The following is a 19,623-nucleotide window of genomic DNA, read 5'->3' as shown; positions in this document are numbered from 1 at the left end:
TAAACAGATATGGGAACCATGGGATGCCTACTATACCAGTCTACAGGTTTAATATGTCGCTGGTTCCGGATGTCAGTGTGCTTCCTATCCACTTTTGTTTGTATCCCCCCTCCCCCCCCTCCTCCTATTCCCCGGCTTAGCTTACTTTTTTCTTTTTGACTCATTTCTTGTTTTCTGTTGTTTATTTATCTGTTGTTTCCGTATTTTTATAGTCTTTGGGGTTTGATAGGCCGGTACAGTACGGCCACTGTTTTTACTGTTACTTACGCCAGAGTTTTATGTACCATTATCGGATGTACCTATCACCCTGTATGCTGTGTTTACGAGATGTTTTGCTGTATAAGCCTGGTTGTCTTTGTATGTAAAAATGTTCAATAAAAATTCAGTTAAAAAAAAAAAGAGTTTCTTGAGAATAATATAGAACACACAAAGGTCTCTTCTTTGCAGAATTCAGACAGCAGAAATTAAATAATTTATTGACACTATTTTAGGGGTTTCCAGTCCACAAGAAGTAGAAGGAATACAAGTAAATAAAAAAATGGTATATTTTAAAACAACCTAAACAATTCACTGTTAAAATAGGGTGCATATGTATGTGAAGGGGCTTTTCAAAGCAATAATCACAAACATTAATAATGATTATTAATTTTTACAATTACCTGGTACGTATATGTACCTGTATACTTAAACCTCATACAAGACTTTAATGATATAGTATGGTGTGTGCAAGAAAACATTTTTTACCCCAAACTTAAGTAACCTTTATCTAGATCATCTTCAGTTTCACTTATTTCTTTCACATTATTCTAGAATTTCTTCACCTAGTTTTAACCTTTTCAATAGAAAATGCTGCCTCTGAAATACACTTTTAATACTGACCTAGTTAGTATTGAAATTCTTAGTGATCTTGCACAGCCTTTAGTTGTTTGAGGGGATTTAGCAATGACATTAGAGGTCAGCGACATTATTGAAATTTGTTACACAGTTTACATAAAGACACAGCACCATCTACTGGTGGGCAACAATTATGCACAAAGAATCATTATAGGACAAGTGATCCATCATAACTATCTCAAAAGAACAAATACTTTAACCTGTAAAAATGGGATACTTTTTATTTCAAAGGATCTAGGCAAATGACATCCCCTTCCCCCTATCATATTTTTGATTTGAGTGATTTGATACTTTTATAAAGGTATATATTTCCAAAAAGTATAATTGGGGAAGAAAAAAGAACAGAGGGACTTAGTTCTGAAAGGAGGACACTCCAAATCAGGGATCATTGGTATGTATACATTTACCAAATATACTTACGTGTATTAACGTGCAGAATTTGGATATAATTGGTGTAATATAACTGTGGTGCCTGTCAGTCACATTGATTTGCAGATGTCACAAGGTAGAATGCATGTTAACTAGTTGCAAGTCTGCAATATAGAATAGAGAGGTCAGAGGCACTAAGCCGGAGGGATCCATTCTGGCCAACTACTGGTCGGCCAGGCGGCGTCCCCAGCATCCCATCATGTACGTGAACAGGGATGTCTTTGTTCTCAGCACCCCTGTGGACGTGCAAAGTAGGGCACGTCCCAAGGGTGTTGTGGGAAGAGGTGCGCGCGCTACCAAGCGTGCCTCTTGTACCCCCTGGGGGAGCACTTGGCTGCCTCGCTGTGGGGCGGGACATAGTCAGTTAGGGATTCAGTCATCCTCCAATCAAACAGCGCCAGGTGGCGCAAGGTCATTGGGCACTCTGGCCATTTAAGGAGAACCTGTCCTGTACACCATTGCCCGCTATAAGCCTCTGTGTGTACAGTGTGCTAGGGTGCGTTCAATGTGTGTTGGTTCATATTAACCTGTTGTGACATTACCAATAGCAACCCGGTCTGATATCTGATTCTGCCTGAACTCCGCCTGCCCTGACTTTGGTTTGTTTCTGACTACTCTTGCCTGCTGCCTGCCCTGACCTCGGATTGTTCCTGGCCTGCCTTTGCCTTAGCCATCTGTATCACGCTTATCGGACCGATCATCTGTGAATGACCTTTGCCTTGTTTTATGACTACGCAATAAAAGCTTGATAAAAGGTTTTCTGGAGTTGGCTGTGGTTTGTGTGCCCAGGCGCATTACAACAAGCCTAAAAAATACTCATATCAAGTTAAACTTGTTGGAACTTACTATATAGGTGATTAGTCACCAAGAATTGGAAAACTGAAAGCTTCTTCTTGTACACTGTCAGTGAAGAATACATAGAACAGATCGTCTCGTATAATAAGCTTTGGGAAAGCAAATCTTGAAGGTTAACTGGATCACTAGATCTCTATTTTCCATTTAATTTATGTGCATCCGATGCATATTCATTTCTGCCTTCTTTATCCCTAACTGATTTATTCTCACACACTTTATAAACGCAGACGCACAGTTATAAGGCCATTTGAATTAATATTTCAACCATCACACTCAACAATTTTTTTAATTTGTTGTTATATATTTTTTTGGTATATTAATATTATTCGTAAATCTAAATCATGTGGCTGACATCAAAAAAACCTTACCAAGGTACTTGCACTCAACTCAGCTTCAAAGAAGGGTGAGAACCTCGTAATGCAGTAAGGAGACCTGTTGATGACACTTTTTGAGGAAAGGCTTCATAGCTTTGGACAAGGAGAGCACATTGAAAATCGATGCCTAAAGGACAACTTGAACCAAAATACATTATCCCATAACTGTGGCTACTATTAGTTATTGTACTAAATATTGTTTACATTACCTGTCCTTACAGCAACACCAAAAAAACTAAAAGATAGGACTTTTAAGACATCAAATATTTCACATAAAACATTATAAAAAATATTTCTTAAAAACAACCAAATAGGTATACAACGTGCAGTAGTCTCAGAATATCATATGTTCTGTGCTTTTCACTGAACTTTATCCACTTCTTCAGAAACTTTCTGGGACCTACAGTTATATGGTTCATAATAAAATCATGTGGCACAATTTTCTTACATTGATAGAAGTTGATTTTTTTTATATATATTATGATTTTAATATGAACTATATAGTTGTAGGTCTCAAAAAGTTCATGAAGAAGCCGATAAAGTTCCAGGAAACGCGTAGAACAGATGACATTCTGAGACTACTATAAATAATTTTATACCTATTTGGTTGTTTTAAGAAATATTTTTATATTGTTATACAATAAGTATGAATTTTAATTAGTTGAAGACTTATATATAAAATATTTGTGATACCTTAAAGTGCCTATGTTTTTGTTTTTTAATATTGCTGTGATGGTATTGTTGGGATTTTTTGAAACATTTAGCCAGTTGGGGGAACTATTTGAAATACCATGTGCTTAGCCTCATCATACTTATACACACAGATTCCCTGTGCTGAGTAAATTAGAGCAAAAAAGCATAAATAGGACAATTACCACCAAAAGGCATTGAGCATGGAAATTGTCTAAACAATGGCCATTCTTTTTAAGACTTTTCTTTAATACCTTAAATCATAGATCACATTTATGATTTACTTCACCTCACTTCTATTTCAGGACACCCAATACAATGTTTAAATCAACCAGAAAAGGTTATATGATTATTTTGTCTTGTACAGCTTTATTGGTGTTTACCTACATCGCTTATCTAAACTTAAGTCAGGTAGGTTCTTTTTTGTAGACCTAATACTTAACATGTATCTGTGGATAAGGATTTTTTGTAACATGAGACTTATTGACCATTTCCCATCAGCTATCAAATTTTCACTTTTTCAATAAAAATAGATTTCTGGCTCCTGCTTGTGGATTTGTTGGGTACATTGCCATGGCACTGGAATCCAAACCCATCGACCAACAAATAACTGAGATAATGACTATAATAAACAGTACGATTCCCCAAAGGTATAACATGGATTTAAACAAAACCACCAGCGCACTCCATAGCACAGCAATAATATTAAATTTGAAACCTAAATACTGTGTTGAAGACACCTTGATTGTTCAGGTTCAGATGTTCAATTATTTAGGGGAAAAGAAGAATTATGGGGGAGATTTCCTACGACCCCGAATCTATTCACCAAACCTTGGAGCTGGGACTTCTGGAAGCATTGAGGACTTCAACAACGGAACTTACAATATCTATTTTAAGTTATTTTAGGAAGGACAAGTAAAATTATCAATTCTGCTAATACATCCCAGTGAAGGAGTAGCTTTGTTGTGGAAAGCAAGAAATATGGAGACCAGTTATGTCAGCTACACAGGAAAATTCCTAAACAAAAGCCAAGAGGTTCATACGAAATGTGGATTTTACTTGAATTCACAAGAAAAAATGTGTAAATATATAGATGGGAAATATAAAGATGTTTTCTCCTGTAACAAGCTTCCAGAAGTACCTTGTGAGGCTTTTATATCCCTAAAAAGTGAGAACACACCTTATACATTCCTCACCAATATGAACAAGACTCTATTTTCCAAGTAAGTACTTTCTAAAATAACTTTAGTATTACTAGCACATTTTGCATTTTAGTTTACAAAGTCTTTAAGTTGTTTTAGAATTAAAAGTGTAGAGAGGTATCATAAGAGAGGGGTAATTCAAGAGTATATGTAGTTCTAGAGTGGTGCCCAGCCTTAGTTATTACACAAATGAAAGAAAAGGAGACCTTTTAAAGGGCATGCAATAATAGCTGATAATGCAATACTTTATTAAAAAAACTAAACAGTGTTTGATTTAGAGTACAATTATACACAAAACAAAATATGTATAGTTCACAATTATTTATCATACAATGAATCAAGCTTGATGATACAATGGTAATTGGAAAACTGGAAAAGTTTGAGGGGTTGAAACATGGGTCTGTGATCAGGGTGACTTGTTATAGAGGAGATGGGTCTGGGCTGTTAATGTTGGGGTTTGCTAATTGGTGTGGTGGAGTGGAGTATGATTTGGTTCTTTTTTGAAGACATGGGAAGATGTGGGAGCTGGGGAGGTAGATTTAGGTGGGGGATGGGGTGGGGAGTAAGGGGTAGGGGCAGGAGGGTTATGACGTGGAAAGGTGGAAGAGGGCCATTTGTATGCTTTTCTCTTAGTAAAGGCACATTTATCTTTTTGGAATTTTGTTTCTTTTTCGTTGTAGATATCAGTGTTAAATTTTTCTAAATGTAATTTTAAAGAACTATATTTTTCTTGTAAAGGGGGTGAATCAATGATGTTGATATTCTGAGTATATAAGGAGGACAGTTCTTGATTTAAAATAAATAATTCATTTTTGTAATGATTATTAGGAATTTGTATGAGGTTATCAGAACAATTTTTTAACACCCTTTCCCAGTCATTTCTAATTTATTCAGGGTTTTGAATGGTAGGGAAGAGTTAAATGCGTAAACCAAAAATGTGAGGATTTCTTTTCAAATAATTGCTTGAACTTTTGAATTAAGGATTTGTTTTTCTGTTCATCATATTTTGATGAAGAACATTTGTCTTCAATCTGAGCCATGAAATCATCCCAGTCAAAGCCTAGGATGTCCACGCTAGTGGTAGGTCTACTCTTATGATAGGAGGAGTAGGGGTTTTGTTATGAAGAGAGAGAAGGAACCCCTATGGAATTAAAAATAATAGTAGAGAGGTATCATAGGAGAGAGGTAATTAAAGAGGATATGTAGTCCTAGAGTGGTGCCCAGCCTTAGTTAATACACAAATTAAAGAAAAGAAGACGTGTTGGGCAGGAGATATATTATACAAAATTACACTTATTAATTATAACGATTATAAGTGTACCATCAAGCCTAATTGTATGATAAATAAATGTGAAATATACATATTTTGTATTGTGTTTAATTGTACTCTAAGTCACACATTGTTTAGTTTTTTAATAAAATATTGCATTATCAGCTATAATTACATGCCCTTCAAAAAGCCTTCTTTGCTTCTCCTTCTCAGGAAGTGAAAATAAGTAAAATTCTGTTTCAGTCTGTTTTAAGCAAACTTGCTATACATTTGGACAATTAGGCCTGACTATATAAAGAAGAAATGCATACATAGGGGTTACCCTAAATTGAGCATTTTGAGATGAAGTTATTTACTTAAGGTATTACTAAGTACTTACTAAGCTTTAAAACAAGCCTCCATTGATCACCAAAGATTCCATGATGCATGCATATTTTAGCCTCCATTCTTGTATATACTGTACATAAACCAATAAAACAACACTATTTGTAATAGCGTTGATCAATCAAAAAATGCAACCACGTCAACTTGTAATTTTTATAAAATATTTTCAGTCATTATAAAACACAGAAATTAAGCTTTTAATGTGCATAAATGTCCCCAAACACCACATTTTGACAAAAGCAGACCATTTAGAGAACTGTTTTGCAACTAGGGTTCCTCCAGTGCAGTGGTCACCAACCTTCTGGACCCCACGGACAACTAAATTTATGGACTCCGGAACACGCATGTGTGGGAAGCCGTGTGGGAAGAAACTCTCCCATCATAGGCTCAGACTTGCTATAGGACAGGTTGTGAACACAGGCCTGCGATCCATACGAGGAACATGGTCCATGGCTCTGGCCGGTGCATCGGTCAGAGCCGTGGACCACCAAAACTTTTTCGCAGACCACAGGTAGACGACTCCAGAGGTTGCTGACTGTCCCTTAAGAATTATTCAATTTGTGTCTCTCAGTTTAACTTACACCAATAATCTTCTTGGTTATCTGTATGGGTGACATTCTTCACAATAACCAGCAATGCAAGAGGCTTTCTTCCTTCTGACCACCACACTTGTACTGTGAGCTGTGGATATAGTAAATATAGAAGGAGTTTCTTTAGACCTGAAAGTTATTTCAAGGAGTTTCCCTAAGGTAAAAATGTTGAGAAACACAGATTTTGTATTGTATTGTTCATGATATATAATAAATAACATATATATCCTAGGTAGAAAAGAGCAGAAACTTAATCTACAGAATCAACAAAAAATAAGAAATGAGCATCTTAAATACCAATATGAAATATGAAATTCAGTAATTAGGATCACCCTAACAAGACGGACTAATTTGCTTTTGATTATTGTTATTACCAAGGTCTGCACAAAACTTTCCATAAAAGACCAGATAGAGTCACTTCTTTCATACAGCAGATGTCCTTATCAGTAAATGAGGCTTGTTTACTTACTGGTAACAGCAGATAGTGAGAATATGAATAAGATAAGCTGTAATACAGCAAGATGATAAAAAGTATGATTTAAGTGCAGCCATAAACTGTTTTATGTCTCCAAATGCTCTTCTTTATCCTGGCAATTGTTTATCTAGTAGTAGTTAGTCACATTCAAGGATGTTTTACAACATTCAACAAGGTTTACAAGCTGTTCCATCAGTTCTATCAGTGTAGGAAATACCCCAACATCTATATACACACAACACAAACATCTTAATCCAATCACACTGCAGATGTGGATTGTCCAAGACCCTCAAATGTGTTGATGTTCTGTTAACATACCCCATCCTTGGTGTCAGGAAGTCTGCACGTTAAAACTTCAAATGACATGGCTCAAATGTGAACTGTGAGCAGAAATGGGCATTATAGATGAAGATTGGAGTCAAAGGCTCCCACCCCTGCTTAGAGATGGGTTTCTAGTTTGACTTAGATGGCATTTCTTATCTTAATGAAATGTGCAGATCCACATCACTTTCCTGACCTTGTTGTAGCATTCTTTGCTGTAAATGGCTTAAAAATAGCCATAGAAGCCAAACAACTGCTTTTAGGTCTGCAAGTTGAGAGGTGGAAGGTATAAGGGAACTTTTGATGCATATTAAGCATAGCAAGTCTTTGTGATGATAAGACAAATTCACTATTGTATCTTACAGCTACACCACCTCTTTCAGCACTTGATTGTTGAAAGTAGTGGTGGAATAGATGGAAGGGCTTTAAATTTAAATTTGAAATCCTGAAAACTTTAGTTTGTTGGGAAATTGATGTCAAAGATTAATTGTTGCACTGGTGCCCCCAACGTCTGTCAACAGTTCTGTTCCCTAGTAATGTACATACTATGTTACCAGCTCTTCCTCTACCATGCTTATAATTTGGACCAACTTTATGATAAAATCATTGACAGGAGAATGCTGAAGATCCATTAAAAATCAAAATGCCCTATGATGTGCGCATCTATGATGTGCTGTCTGCAGGTCCAACATGTAAAGGGCAATGCAATATCAGTGGTGGCAGAAATGTTAGAACACTCTTTGCTTTCCTGTAAGATACCTAAATTATACAGGTCATTGGGTCTTACCAATTGGTATTCCTAGCCAGAGTGATTTAGGTAAGGGAGAGATTACAATTTTAATGTTTCTTGATTCCTAGTGGCCAATTAAAAATTATAGTAGATAAAGTAATGATAAATTATAGATTATAGATAAAGTTAAGGAACAATTCAATTTCTGCTACCACTCTAAGGCAGGATACTAAATTTCTGTCAAAAACTGATATAGTGTACGACGTGTACAGTCCAGCCTGTCATTGCCCATTGGCTGGGTGGCTGGGCCACAATAAAAATAATGATCTCCAAATATAATCATAAATAAAATATTATTATTTCCAAATCCAGTTGGATTTCTTGACTAATATGACCAAATCGGATTGGTAATGTGTTACTGACATCCTAAAGCCTACAAAAACTAGTTCAGCCACTATTTAATCAGCCACTAATCTGTAAATTTGGTAAGCTGCAACATATTACATTTTTGTTTTTAGCTTTAGATACACCTCCCCATATAAACATACAATAAAACAGAACGTATACAAGCCCTGTTGAAACATTAAATGTTTTTCCTTTTTTTTATTATGCATAAATAAAGGTACAATCTTGGCATAGAAATTCCTGAACAAGTTGGAAGCATTAAGGTTGTAAAATGCCCAGGTAAGTCTGCATTTTTATTTTATTTTTGGAAAATTAAAAATACATTGCATATTCAGAGGACGATTTACGTAAATTGGGAAGAACCATGTGATAAAAAATGTGTAGATTTACTTAAATTATTTATAAATATAATTTGATTTTATCTACACATGATTGAATAATAAAATTTTAAAATGAAGTTAATAATTAAAATGAAATATATAACATTTATTAAATATGGCGAGTCTTATAAATACCCAATCAGATAGTAACAATGAGAACAGGAATTTTTTTTATAATTGGTTGATTTGAATAAATAAAGCGAAGAACCACATTGTGAAAAATGAAAAGCAATTATATCCAGGTCACCTGGCTTCATAGGCTTAGAAGATAGCATGCAACACACTATACAAGCAGTCACACACAGGAGGATTACAAAACATTGTACTAAAAAAAGGACAAACAATGAACCTAAAAACAATTAACAGTTAACATAATTCTTTTTCAGAAATGTCTGTGAATGTGACTTCAAAATGCCAAACTGAGACCTCCCCCCCTATTCCTAGTGGATACGTCTTGAAAAACCAATGGTTCCCCTCCCACTGCAATTGTTCTTCCTTTGATCCCTTAATGAACATACCGTATTTTTCGGACCATTAGACGCTCCAGACTATAAGACGCACCAGATTTTCCCCCCACTTTAGGGGGAAAAAAAGTGCGTCTTATGGTCCGAAAAATACGGTAAATAAATGTTTGTCAGGCAAAATGATATATCTGATGGGAGATTCAACAATTCGTCAGTGGATAGAATTCTTACCAAAAGTCATAAAGGGTAAGGATCCTAATTGTATTATGGAAATTTTATAGAATAGCACCATGGGGCATAAGATACTTTAAAAGAAAAAAAGGGGAACTCCAGATGAACTCTCAATGGAGTTTCTCCATTGAGAGTTCATCTGAGTTCAGTTCCCACAGTCACTGGGCTGTACTTATCATTGATAAGTACTGCCCAGAGAGCGTGGGAACTTGCGGTGACAGCTGATAGGAGGCACACGAGTGCTTACAGTCAGCTGGACTGCAGATGAACTCTCTATGGAGTTTCTCCATTAGGAGTTCATCTGCAGTTCAGTTCCCACGGTCACCGGGCTGTACTTATCATTGATAAGTACAGCCCGGAGAGCGTGGGAACTTGCGGTGACAGCTGATAGGACGCATGCGAGTGCTTCCAGTCATCTGGACTGCAGATAAACTCTCTATGGAGTTTCTACATTAGGAGTTTATCTGCAGTTCAGTTCCCATGGTCACCAGCAACATTTTTGCTGCCAGGAATGATTGCACCCCCATGCACTTGCGTCAGAGTTACAATATTCCACTGGTATTATACTGGTCTTGCCAATCAAAATTACTGGAGAAATGAAACCAGAAAGGAAAATAAAAAGTGTTAGGGGAAGGTGGGGGATAATTTTAGAGGGTTTTGTTAAGGACCATAAACAAAAGAGGTAGATTAGAGGTGGGGATCGAGTACTTTTTATTTGGCCCTGCAAGTTTGCAAGAGCTGCAAGTTTTTATTGAATTGAAAAATGTTCATAAAATGTTCAGAAACTAGTCATCCGCTAAACAATAAATCAAGAAAAATGTATTTGTGGATATTTGTAAAAGTCTGTTAAAATTGAACTAATAAAAAATAAGCTGTTTAAAATAAATAATAATTTGCTTTTTGGGATTTTTTTTAATAGATCTTAAATTTTTTGACAACCACAAATCTGGTTGGCACAGGACCTTCCTGGCATTTGACTTAAAAAACAACATATATATTCAGTGGAAGAAACATGGGCATCCATTTGTAACTCTAAGGTTCTTCGTCAGTCGTGGCTGCATTCATTGAGAACAGTGTGCAATCCCGAGGCACTAGAGGTTATTTAACCTCTAGTGCCCCAGAGATCGCAAACAGGAAGATTCTCAGGGAATCATGGTAATGCCCTGTGAATCCTCCTGTTATAATTTCCTTGATCCTCCGATGGTTTCGCAAAATCAGTTTGCCGGCAAACCAATTTCGCTGAACCATCTGAAGTTTGAGGCAATTTTCGCCCTCCACCCTCATTACCACCCCAGAGAATCTAAATATGCCTTACCTTGTTAATTAATTTATACTCTCTTAAAGGATCAGCACTAGAATTTCTTATGACTGTGACTTTAAAAGGGGTAAATTTGGCATACAAGTAAAAATGGGGTGAGTAAAAATCTTTTGATGTCCGCCACTGGAATCATAGGTAGGTGTTGGGGGGGGCTGGTATGATGCTGAATAAATGATTTAAAGCAGAAGTATACTGAGAAAAAAACTCTCTCACCTTTACCTTCACAGATCCTTTGATCCCTCGGGAGGTTTTACTGGATCTGGTCTCACATCGTCCTGGTATCCTCCTTCATCCTGGATCGGAGGAAGCACCAGGTGCCGCCATCTACTTTGCCCTTTTTCCACTTTCTTTCTACATCATTCAATCTTGATTTGCATAGGCGTGAGATCAGGTGACGTAGATGGACAAAAATATTATGATCTCACTGCGCATGTGTGAGATTGGAATTTTTTTTTTATCCCGATGAAGAAAAAGCTTGAGATCAGGCAGGTCAGATGCTTAGGCACACGTGCAATGGTTCTCGTCCGATAATCGGCTCCCCCTCCTATCTACATAGAGAAGAACGGTGCTGTATGTACAGTGCTCGTTCATTGTGCAGTCCTTGGAAAGAATCGTGAAAGATCCTTTCCAACTACAAATATTGCACATGTGTATGTAGCCTTGGTGTTTAAAACAAACACGGATTTCCATGGATATCTTCTGTAATGTTGTTTTTCCTGTGGAGGGATTTAAAGTTCACTCTAACACAGCGGTCGCCAACCAGTGGTCCACGAAAAAATGTTGGGGGTCCTTGGTTCTGGCCGGTGCAGCCCCGAGAGGGTTCAGGAGAAGGACCCCGCTGGGGTGACGCACCGGCCAGAGCTGCGGACCACATCCCCTGTGCCGTTCCATGGCTCAGGGTAGTGGGCGGGCTGTGTCCCTGAACATAACCTGCCCTCCCTCAATACAAACATTGTGGCTCCTTGGAACATACAGAGTTTTCACTGATAGCATTCAGCTAAGTAAAATATGCTGGTCTTTTTATGACAAATATTGTCTGTCTAATATCCCTTTGAATTATATACGTTATTTATTATAGGGTTCTTGTTCTATATGGAAATATACAGCTCAGTAAAGTATCCTGTGGGAACTGTGACTTTAATCTGAAATGACTGACTATAATACACTTTATAGGTCTCACCATTTGGTTGCTGCTTCCTGTTTATTGGCACTTATCGCCCTTCTGTTCTCCTTTCCTGTGTGAACCTGCTTTGGCGCTTGGAAAATTATACTAGAATTTGATTTTATGCTGTATCATTATATTTACCAGTATTAAAGTATATTAAAGACAAATAAAAAACAAATTATTAAGCAAATTTGCAGGATTTTCATGTTATATTTGCTGAATTTCAGGTCTCATTAAGCTTCATCCTGAAAAAGTGGTATTACACGCGTTGATGATACACTGGCACTTCTTGTGAGACTTGCTATAATGTTTAATTATGTATTTATGTTGATACTTTTATGAAAAAGTGGATGTATGTCTGTATATTGTAATATAGGGACACAGTGGTTCCCATTCTGGGGCACTGCAAAAATCAATGTCTCCTACTTTACTTTTTAATATGATGTACCAATAAAAAGTTTTAGGAGTTTTAAATATGCCGTTAAAGTCCCGTTTCTCTGCACATATCAATTTATGTCATAATTGTGTCACTCTGGGGGAAGTTTCTTCCCATTTGAGTGACACCCTTCTGCCTGCGCATGCACGGTCAGGAACCGATAATTTTAGTGATCCGTGGGACCAAAAAGGTTGGCGACCACTGCTCTAACACACACCGAAGACATTTTCAAACAATACCTTTTCCGGAACGCCAAGGGTGAGGGAGGAAATCTGATGCAGGGGATCCCGGCTTATTGCCGAAGCTCGGTGCATCTGATTTATTCACGGTGGACGGCAAAGTGCGTCCATCCAAATGAATGAACGCATGCGGGGACGTGGCATGGTGGGGTGACACTGTCAATCCCATCAGCTCAAAGCACATCGGTATAAAGATACCGATGCCCCTGTCCCCGCAGGTCAGGAAGTCTGCACAGAGTTCTAAAATACTAGTGTAAAGAATAACAGTGAGTGATAATAGTGAGTGTGCTAGTGAATGTTATGAATGAAATACTTCTTATTAGACATAGTTTGTACATTCCAATATCAATGGTTCCTTCCTATACACAACACAGTAAGTACAGTAAAGCATTGTTTAGAAGAAGTAATAGGAAAAGCATTCAATTAGTTAAACAATATAAAGAATTTTACATTTCGTATATACCATATAAACAATTTAAGAAATTTTACATCCCATATATACCATAGTTCGACATTGGGGGACTGGGTATTATCTAGTAAAAAAATTTGAGGCAAACTGGTCTCATGTATATGGTATCGCTGGTTAGCGTGAAAATCCATTTGGCTTCATGCTGTAGTAAGATCTTGTCCAAATTCTCTGGGTTACAACACTTTGCACTTTCTATACCCTTTAACAATTACTAACCATCTTAAGCTGAGATGTCTTTTTTTGCACACTTTGTAGTTATGTGTCACCACCTAGATTTTTCCCAGACATAAAGTAAATAGCAGGCTTCAACCTTAACTCAGTTATGACGACTGTGACCATTGCAAAGTAACAACTGTGACTTTTAATTTTCCATTGTTTGATGCTGAAATAAAAAGATATACAAGGTAAGATGAACTAATCTTGATGGGAAATCAGTTTGCTTAAATTGCCTAAATTGGGATTAATTTGCTTCTGCCTATGATCTGTAGATTGATGTTCCACTTCACAATGTCCCTTGCAGAGGAGACATCAATCTAAACTACGTCTTTGACTGTCATTGGCATGTCCACACTCCATATCTGTTGGTGATGTGGTCAGGCTATTGGTGCTGTGATACATATTTAGTGGGACTGTCCTTTGATTCAGGGTTTCTGGAGAAGGAAAGTTTCAGGTATGTCAGAAAATTACGCCCCAGAGGCATGTCTCTTACATATGAAGAACTTGTCCCTGAAACACTATATGTTGTCTTTAACCTTACATATGAAGATCTCATTCCAATATTTTGAAACTCAACTAATGTCCCTTCAGAAAAGCTCTGGCTTTCCAAAATTACTAAAATAAATTTAATGGGAGAATCTCAGGCCATTTTGCTAACCCTAGTAGACAAATTTTATTGACCTGGACATTGTGGGTTATGTTTATATTTTCTGATGCCAATAAAAATCTCCTGTAAAAGTTTCTTGATTTGTATTTTTAGGTTACCGTTACCTTCAGGTTTACTTACCAATTCCCCTTTACCCCTTGTTTTTTTTGTATGATATTTTTGATGTCTACGTAATGATGATCATCTTGATATCCCCCTTATATTTTACTGCCTTTTTATGTTTTATTCTTGTTGGTTGTGTATGTTATTTTATAATACTTGAACTGTATGTTTTTCCCTTTTTTGCCTTAATAAAGCCTTAAGTGTGAAAAAAAACTATTCTAATAATGTAATCAGCTATAAGAGAACCTGGAGGTTTATAATATTAAAAATAAGTCTTCGGTTGACACTGTAGAGACTGTAATGAAAAAAGGGCATTCTGCATTCATCAAATTATTCAAAGGGTAAGAGTAAATAAGCTCCCTCCTTAATCTTAAATATTGACACTGCAATTTACTGATAATTCCGCCTACATAATTGAAGTCTATTGAAGAGAGTCAAATTATTATTGATTCTAAGTCTGTTAAAATGTCTAGAACAGGGATGCCCAACTCTAGTTTTCAAATACAGGATCCAAACATTTTAGTATTGCTCCACCAAACAACAGTAAATTTAGTAAGTTATTGTTTACAGAGTCAGAAAATAAACATTTACATCAAACTCTTGTCCTGTATATGGTCCTCATGGGCTGGAGATGAATAGTCCTAATCTAGATATTGGTTTACAGTGCTACCCCTCCCACGCTTAGTGTGATTGCTGTTGTCCAAGGGGCAACAGGGGAACGATATCAACTGAGATCAGCATATTATTTCCAGCTAAATGTAAAATTCCAATTTTGCCTAGGTTAAATGGTGGTCCTTGCAGCCCTAAAAATACTGAGCAGTTAGTCATTTACAGAGCTAAATTTGATCTCAGAACCACCCCAATCTTTTTGTGCTTGGGGGGTCTATTGTCTTCATGTATTTATATTGCTTTTTATCAAATGTTATATAACAGCGTGGGAATGAATAGTAGAAATCATCTATTTTTTCAGCTTATGTAGCCGTGATGACTACTTTATGTAAACAAAAGTATTTTCTGGTTGTTGCATGTATTATCATCTGGTTGCTAATCTTTGCAGTGCATCATTTCACAAAGGTATGCCATAACCAATAAAATATAATAAATAATCTATCTATACATCTATATATTTGCTTTCCTTTTTTACATGCTAATGAAATTGTTCCTTTTCATTACATATTGTAGTTTAGACTCAATTACACCATTACTTATTGGAAGATCATGGCTGCTGGGATAATTGCATGCAGATGACATTGGATATTCATCAGCCAAGAAATCAGACAAATTCCCTCTGACTAGCTAAAAAAATTAACTGAGTGGATTTTAAATATAGCAAGCTGGGTCCTTTCTGAGAATGCTTATTGCCTGGTTGGGTTGCAAACAACTTGATCCTAATACTTTGTAAGTCAATGGCACCCAGACATATTTGTAAAGGATATAATAGAATACAATGTCATCCAGGAATATAGTATTTTTAAACTATACTGGACATGTCATGCTGCCACATTAAAAGCAAAGCTACTGTGAGAAAAGTTTTATATGTTTCCCAACTTGTGATGTGCAGTCATGTAGGTCTATGATATGTCTAGCTTAGGCAGAAAGAACAAAACCAGTTAGGAAATTGTTTTCTGGACATTTTCCAATAATCCCTATACAAAAAGTCAGTGCTAGGAAGGTATAGACACACAAGGCATAAGCATACAAGGTATGTGGTTGTGCAGGCCACAGTCAACCCAAGTGGTTATCCACGTGCTTGATAAAGGGTGTGCACAAAAAAATCTATTAAAATAATATCCATTTTCTTAGTGTAAAATATTTGCATATGTATCCGAGACACATTTGCCTTAAAGTCTCCCCATGGAACTATGTGCTCTAATTAAGTCAATATCCTGACACAACTAGTAACCTTGTGCTAATGAGGTCCAATGGGCTGAAATAGTACAGCTGGTGTGCTGCTTCGAGGCTACGTGATTACAATGAACAGGCAGTGAATTGGGATTTACCTACTAGTCTTACTTAAAATGTTAAAACTGCTTGGCTAATATTGTTTAGGTCCTACTTGTGCCAAAACCCATCATGGCATGGACTCCACAATGCCTCCAAAGTCATACTGTCTTCCACTGCCTGCCTTCTTTCCATATTATATCCTGCTGCCATTTCTTCCCCAGGTAAATGATACACACATATGACCATCCATATCTAGATCAGACCATTTTCTTCTATTGCTTCATAGTCCAGTTCTGTCATTTACATGCCCATGTTCTGATATTTTTTACATCTGTGTCTTCTGGTATCATCTTTTCCTCATGGCCAGCATTTGGTTTTACAGCAATTTGTGCTGTAGTAGCTCTTATCTGGGATCAGAAAAGAGGGGTTAGCTTCCCCCCCAATATATCAGTGGACCTAGGGAGACCATGACCCTTCTACCAGCTCACTGGTTGTCCTTTTATGGATCAGTTTTGGTAGTATTAACCACTGATTAGTGTATATCTACAATATGCTCCCCCACATATATTATAAGTACATTATAAGTTTGACGATTTGGGTAACAGGAAAACCTATGGAGGAGATTTCATAAAAGCTAGGATTTTTTCTCCAGATCTCAAGGCTTCCGCATCTGGTAGATTTGAAGATTTTAAAAATGGAACCTATCATGTTTATTTCACTTTATTTTGGGAAGGAAAGATCTTCTTCTCATTGGTTCTCCACCATTCAAGTGAAGCTGTTTCAGCATTGTGGAAAGCAAGGAACTGGGGCTTTGGTCTTATTTACTTTGTAGGAACTTTTACAAATGGAACTCATCGAGTAAAGTCTAAATGTGGATTCCAACTGGATACAAAGAGGAATATATGTGAATACAGAAAGGAAGGCAATGAATATTTTTACTGCATTCAACCGGAATCTTTTCATTGTAGGTCATTAATATATCTTCAGTCTTTTACCCGAAATCTCTCCTTTTTAAGCACAGTTGAAAAATCTCTCTTTAACAGGTCAGTACACATCCAAAACAATTTTAAATTCCACAATAAAAACTACATATTAACTGCACAAGGAATTAATACTATATATATATTTGTTGGACAGTAGTAAAAATAAAAGCATATACAGGTACCTACATTGCTTGCAACAAAAAATACACTGAATCATGTTTAAAAGCTCAACCCCATGCAAAGATCATACTTTAAACGGAAGAATAACCCACTGTCCAAGTCCCCCAACGACCTCCATGAGAAGGTCCCACTGATTAAATGGTGCCTGCACTGCCCAGTTCCTGTCCATCTCATGTCATTGACATAATCTTCTGGTTCATTCAGAAGAGGACTTTGGTGCAGACAGCCAACAGAAAGTGTCAGGTACGCAGTGATCTGGACATCCAAGGAAGCATAAGAAAAAAAATCTGGACTAAAATGTCATGGGTTATGGTAGCAGGTATGTAAAATATTTTTTTCAGAGATCAGTTAGAGAGGAGTGAAGGACAATGCTGATTCTTACCTAAAATGATCAACTCCCTATTATTGAAAACTAAATATACTCACATAAGAGAATAATAAGCCACTCTGACAATTATTGGAACACAAAGGTGGCTCTGTAAGCCAAACAATAATGACTATTTGTGAGTCCAAAGGTCTTCTTTTGCTAACAAATGGAGCAATCTTAGCAAAGTATCCAAATACCAGAGGAAGCACTGACCATTAATGAATCCAGCTTACACCCACCAGAGCGTGAGATTATAGAAAACTTGCAGTCAAAGATCCCAGCAAGAGAGGTAATTGTGTGTAGATGATGTAAGTATAACAATATTGGAACAGAGACCATATCATAGTTTTAATATCACAAAATGACATACTGTAGTCGTATATATTATGCAAAGAAGAAAACATTCCTCAGAATCATGTTGAAAGCTAATAAAATACAATATTCATAATTTTTTTCCAGGGAAAATATTGCTATTGAAATTTCAAAAAACTTTGAATCCATTGATGTGTCTGCATGTACAGGTAAATAATTCCCCAGCTTTACAAACATCTAAAATGACATTTTCTATAATTCTATGCCCTCTCTGGGGGTGTGCAGAACATGAGACTTTAGGCAAGATAATTACCAACCCCTGTAAGTCATTTCACAAATATTTCTGTTTGTTTGTTGGAATTATCTCCGCGACATCTTGAACAATGCAAGATTGGGATGAAATCTCCATTTCCTAGTGGTTTCGTGTTACAGAATAAATGGAGACCTGCATTCTGTAACATCGCCAACTTCACACTCCATGAACAAATGTACACATGTATGAAGGACAAAATGATTTATCACATAGGTGATTCAACTTTACAGCAATGGTATCTGTATTTATTGAAAACATTTAAAGGTAATAATAAACTTGTTTATTAGTTATAGGTTGTATAGTTATAAAAAAAAAGAATGCCATCCAAGTTCAAACACAGTTTAATCCATGCCTTCCCATTTTTTAAACTAGGACTGCAATCTTTTGATCTACATCGAGCAGGATTGGAGTCTATGCTTTTATCAGTCGATCAGCAGAGGAACATCAGACTACAGTGGAAAAAACACAACCACCCAATTGTTGCAAGTCAGTTTTACTCCGTAAAAGATGACCACTATGTAAATGAGCAAATAGACCAGCTGGATGGAGGTCCACACTATGTCATTGTTATCTGCCTTGGCCAACACTTCAGACCTTTCCCCATCCACCTCTTCATCAAAAGAGTTATTAACGTGCGCAAAGCTTTGCAACGTCTCTTCTTACGGAGTCCAGACACAAAAGTTATTATTAAAGCAGAGAACACCGGACAGATAAGTGCAGATGCCGAGAGATTTAGTGACTTCCATGGCTATATTCAGACTTATTCAGGCTTATTGTTAAGAACATTTTCAATGATCTTCCTGTGGTTGATGCTTGGGACATGACCATTGCGTACAATACAAATGATGTTCATCCCCCAGAAAATGTTGTCCAAGACCAAATATATATGTTTTTAACATATATTTGCTAGTTTATAGTAGATGTTGACTGAAATCCTAAAAAAAAAAATAAATGAAGAGAAGGACACTGGATGCTATCTAACACTACTTGTATAGTAAGTACTAGAAATCTTAAAGATGTAAACAAAAGTTTTTGGTTTAGTGTTTTGGGGACTAGTGAAGAATTAGAACTTCCTGCCACTATCTGGTACCTGGTAGCTACTTGGTTCCTTCTCTTGACCTGATGGATTTGTTGCTCCTTACTATTTCTTTACCTTTATTTCTACCTTTAGTCTACTTAAAAATGTATGGTGCTGGTAACATTCCTCAAGGACTTTCC

The 19,623-nt window shown here is 36.7% G+C and overlaps 1 pseudogene; it reads left to right on the top strand.

Moving 5' to 3' along the window:
* Positions 1-3,815: 3,815 nt before the first annotated feature.
* On the top strand, positions 3,816-19,315 carry LOC140332403 (NXPE family member 1-like; annotated as a pseudogene).
* Positions 19,316-19,623: the final 308 nt, after the last annotated feature.

The sequence above is a fragment of the Pyxicephalus adspersus genome, chromosome 6 (assembly GCF_032062135.1).
Source record: "Pyxicephalus adspersus chromosome 6, UCB_Pads_2.0, whole genome shotgun sequence".
NCBI lineage: Eukaryota > Metazoa > Chordata > Amphibia > Anura > Pyxicephalidae > Pyxicephalus > Pyxicephalus adspersus.
This window is presented reverse-complemented; position numbering and strand designations above follow the sequence as displayed.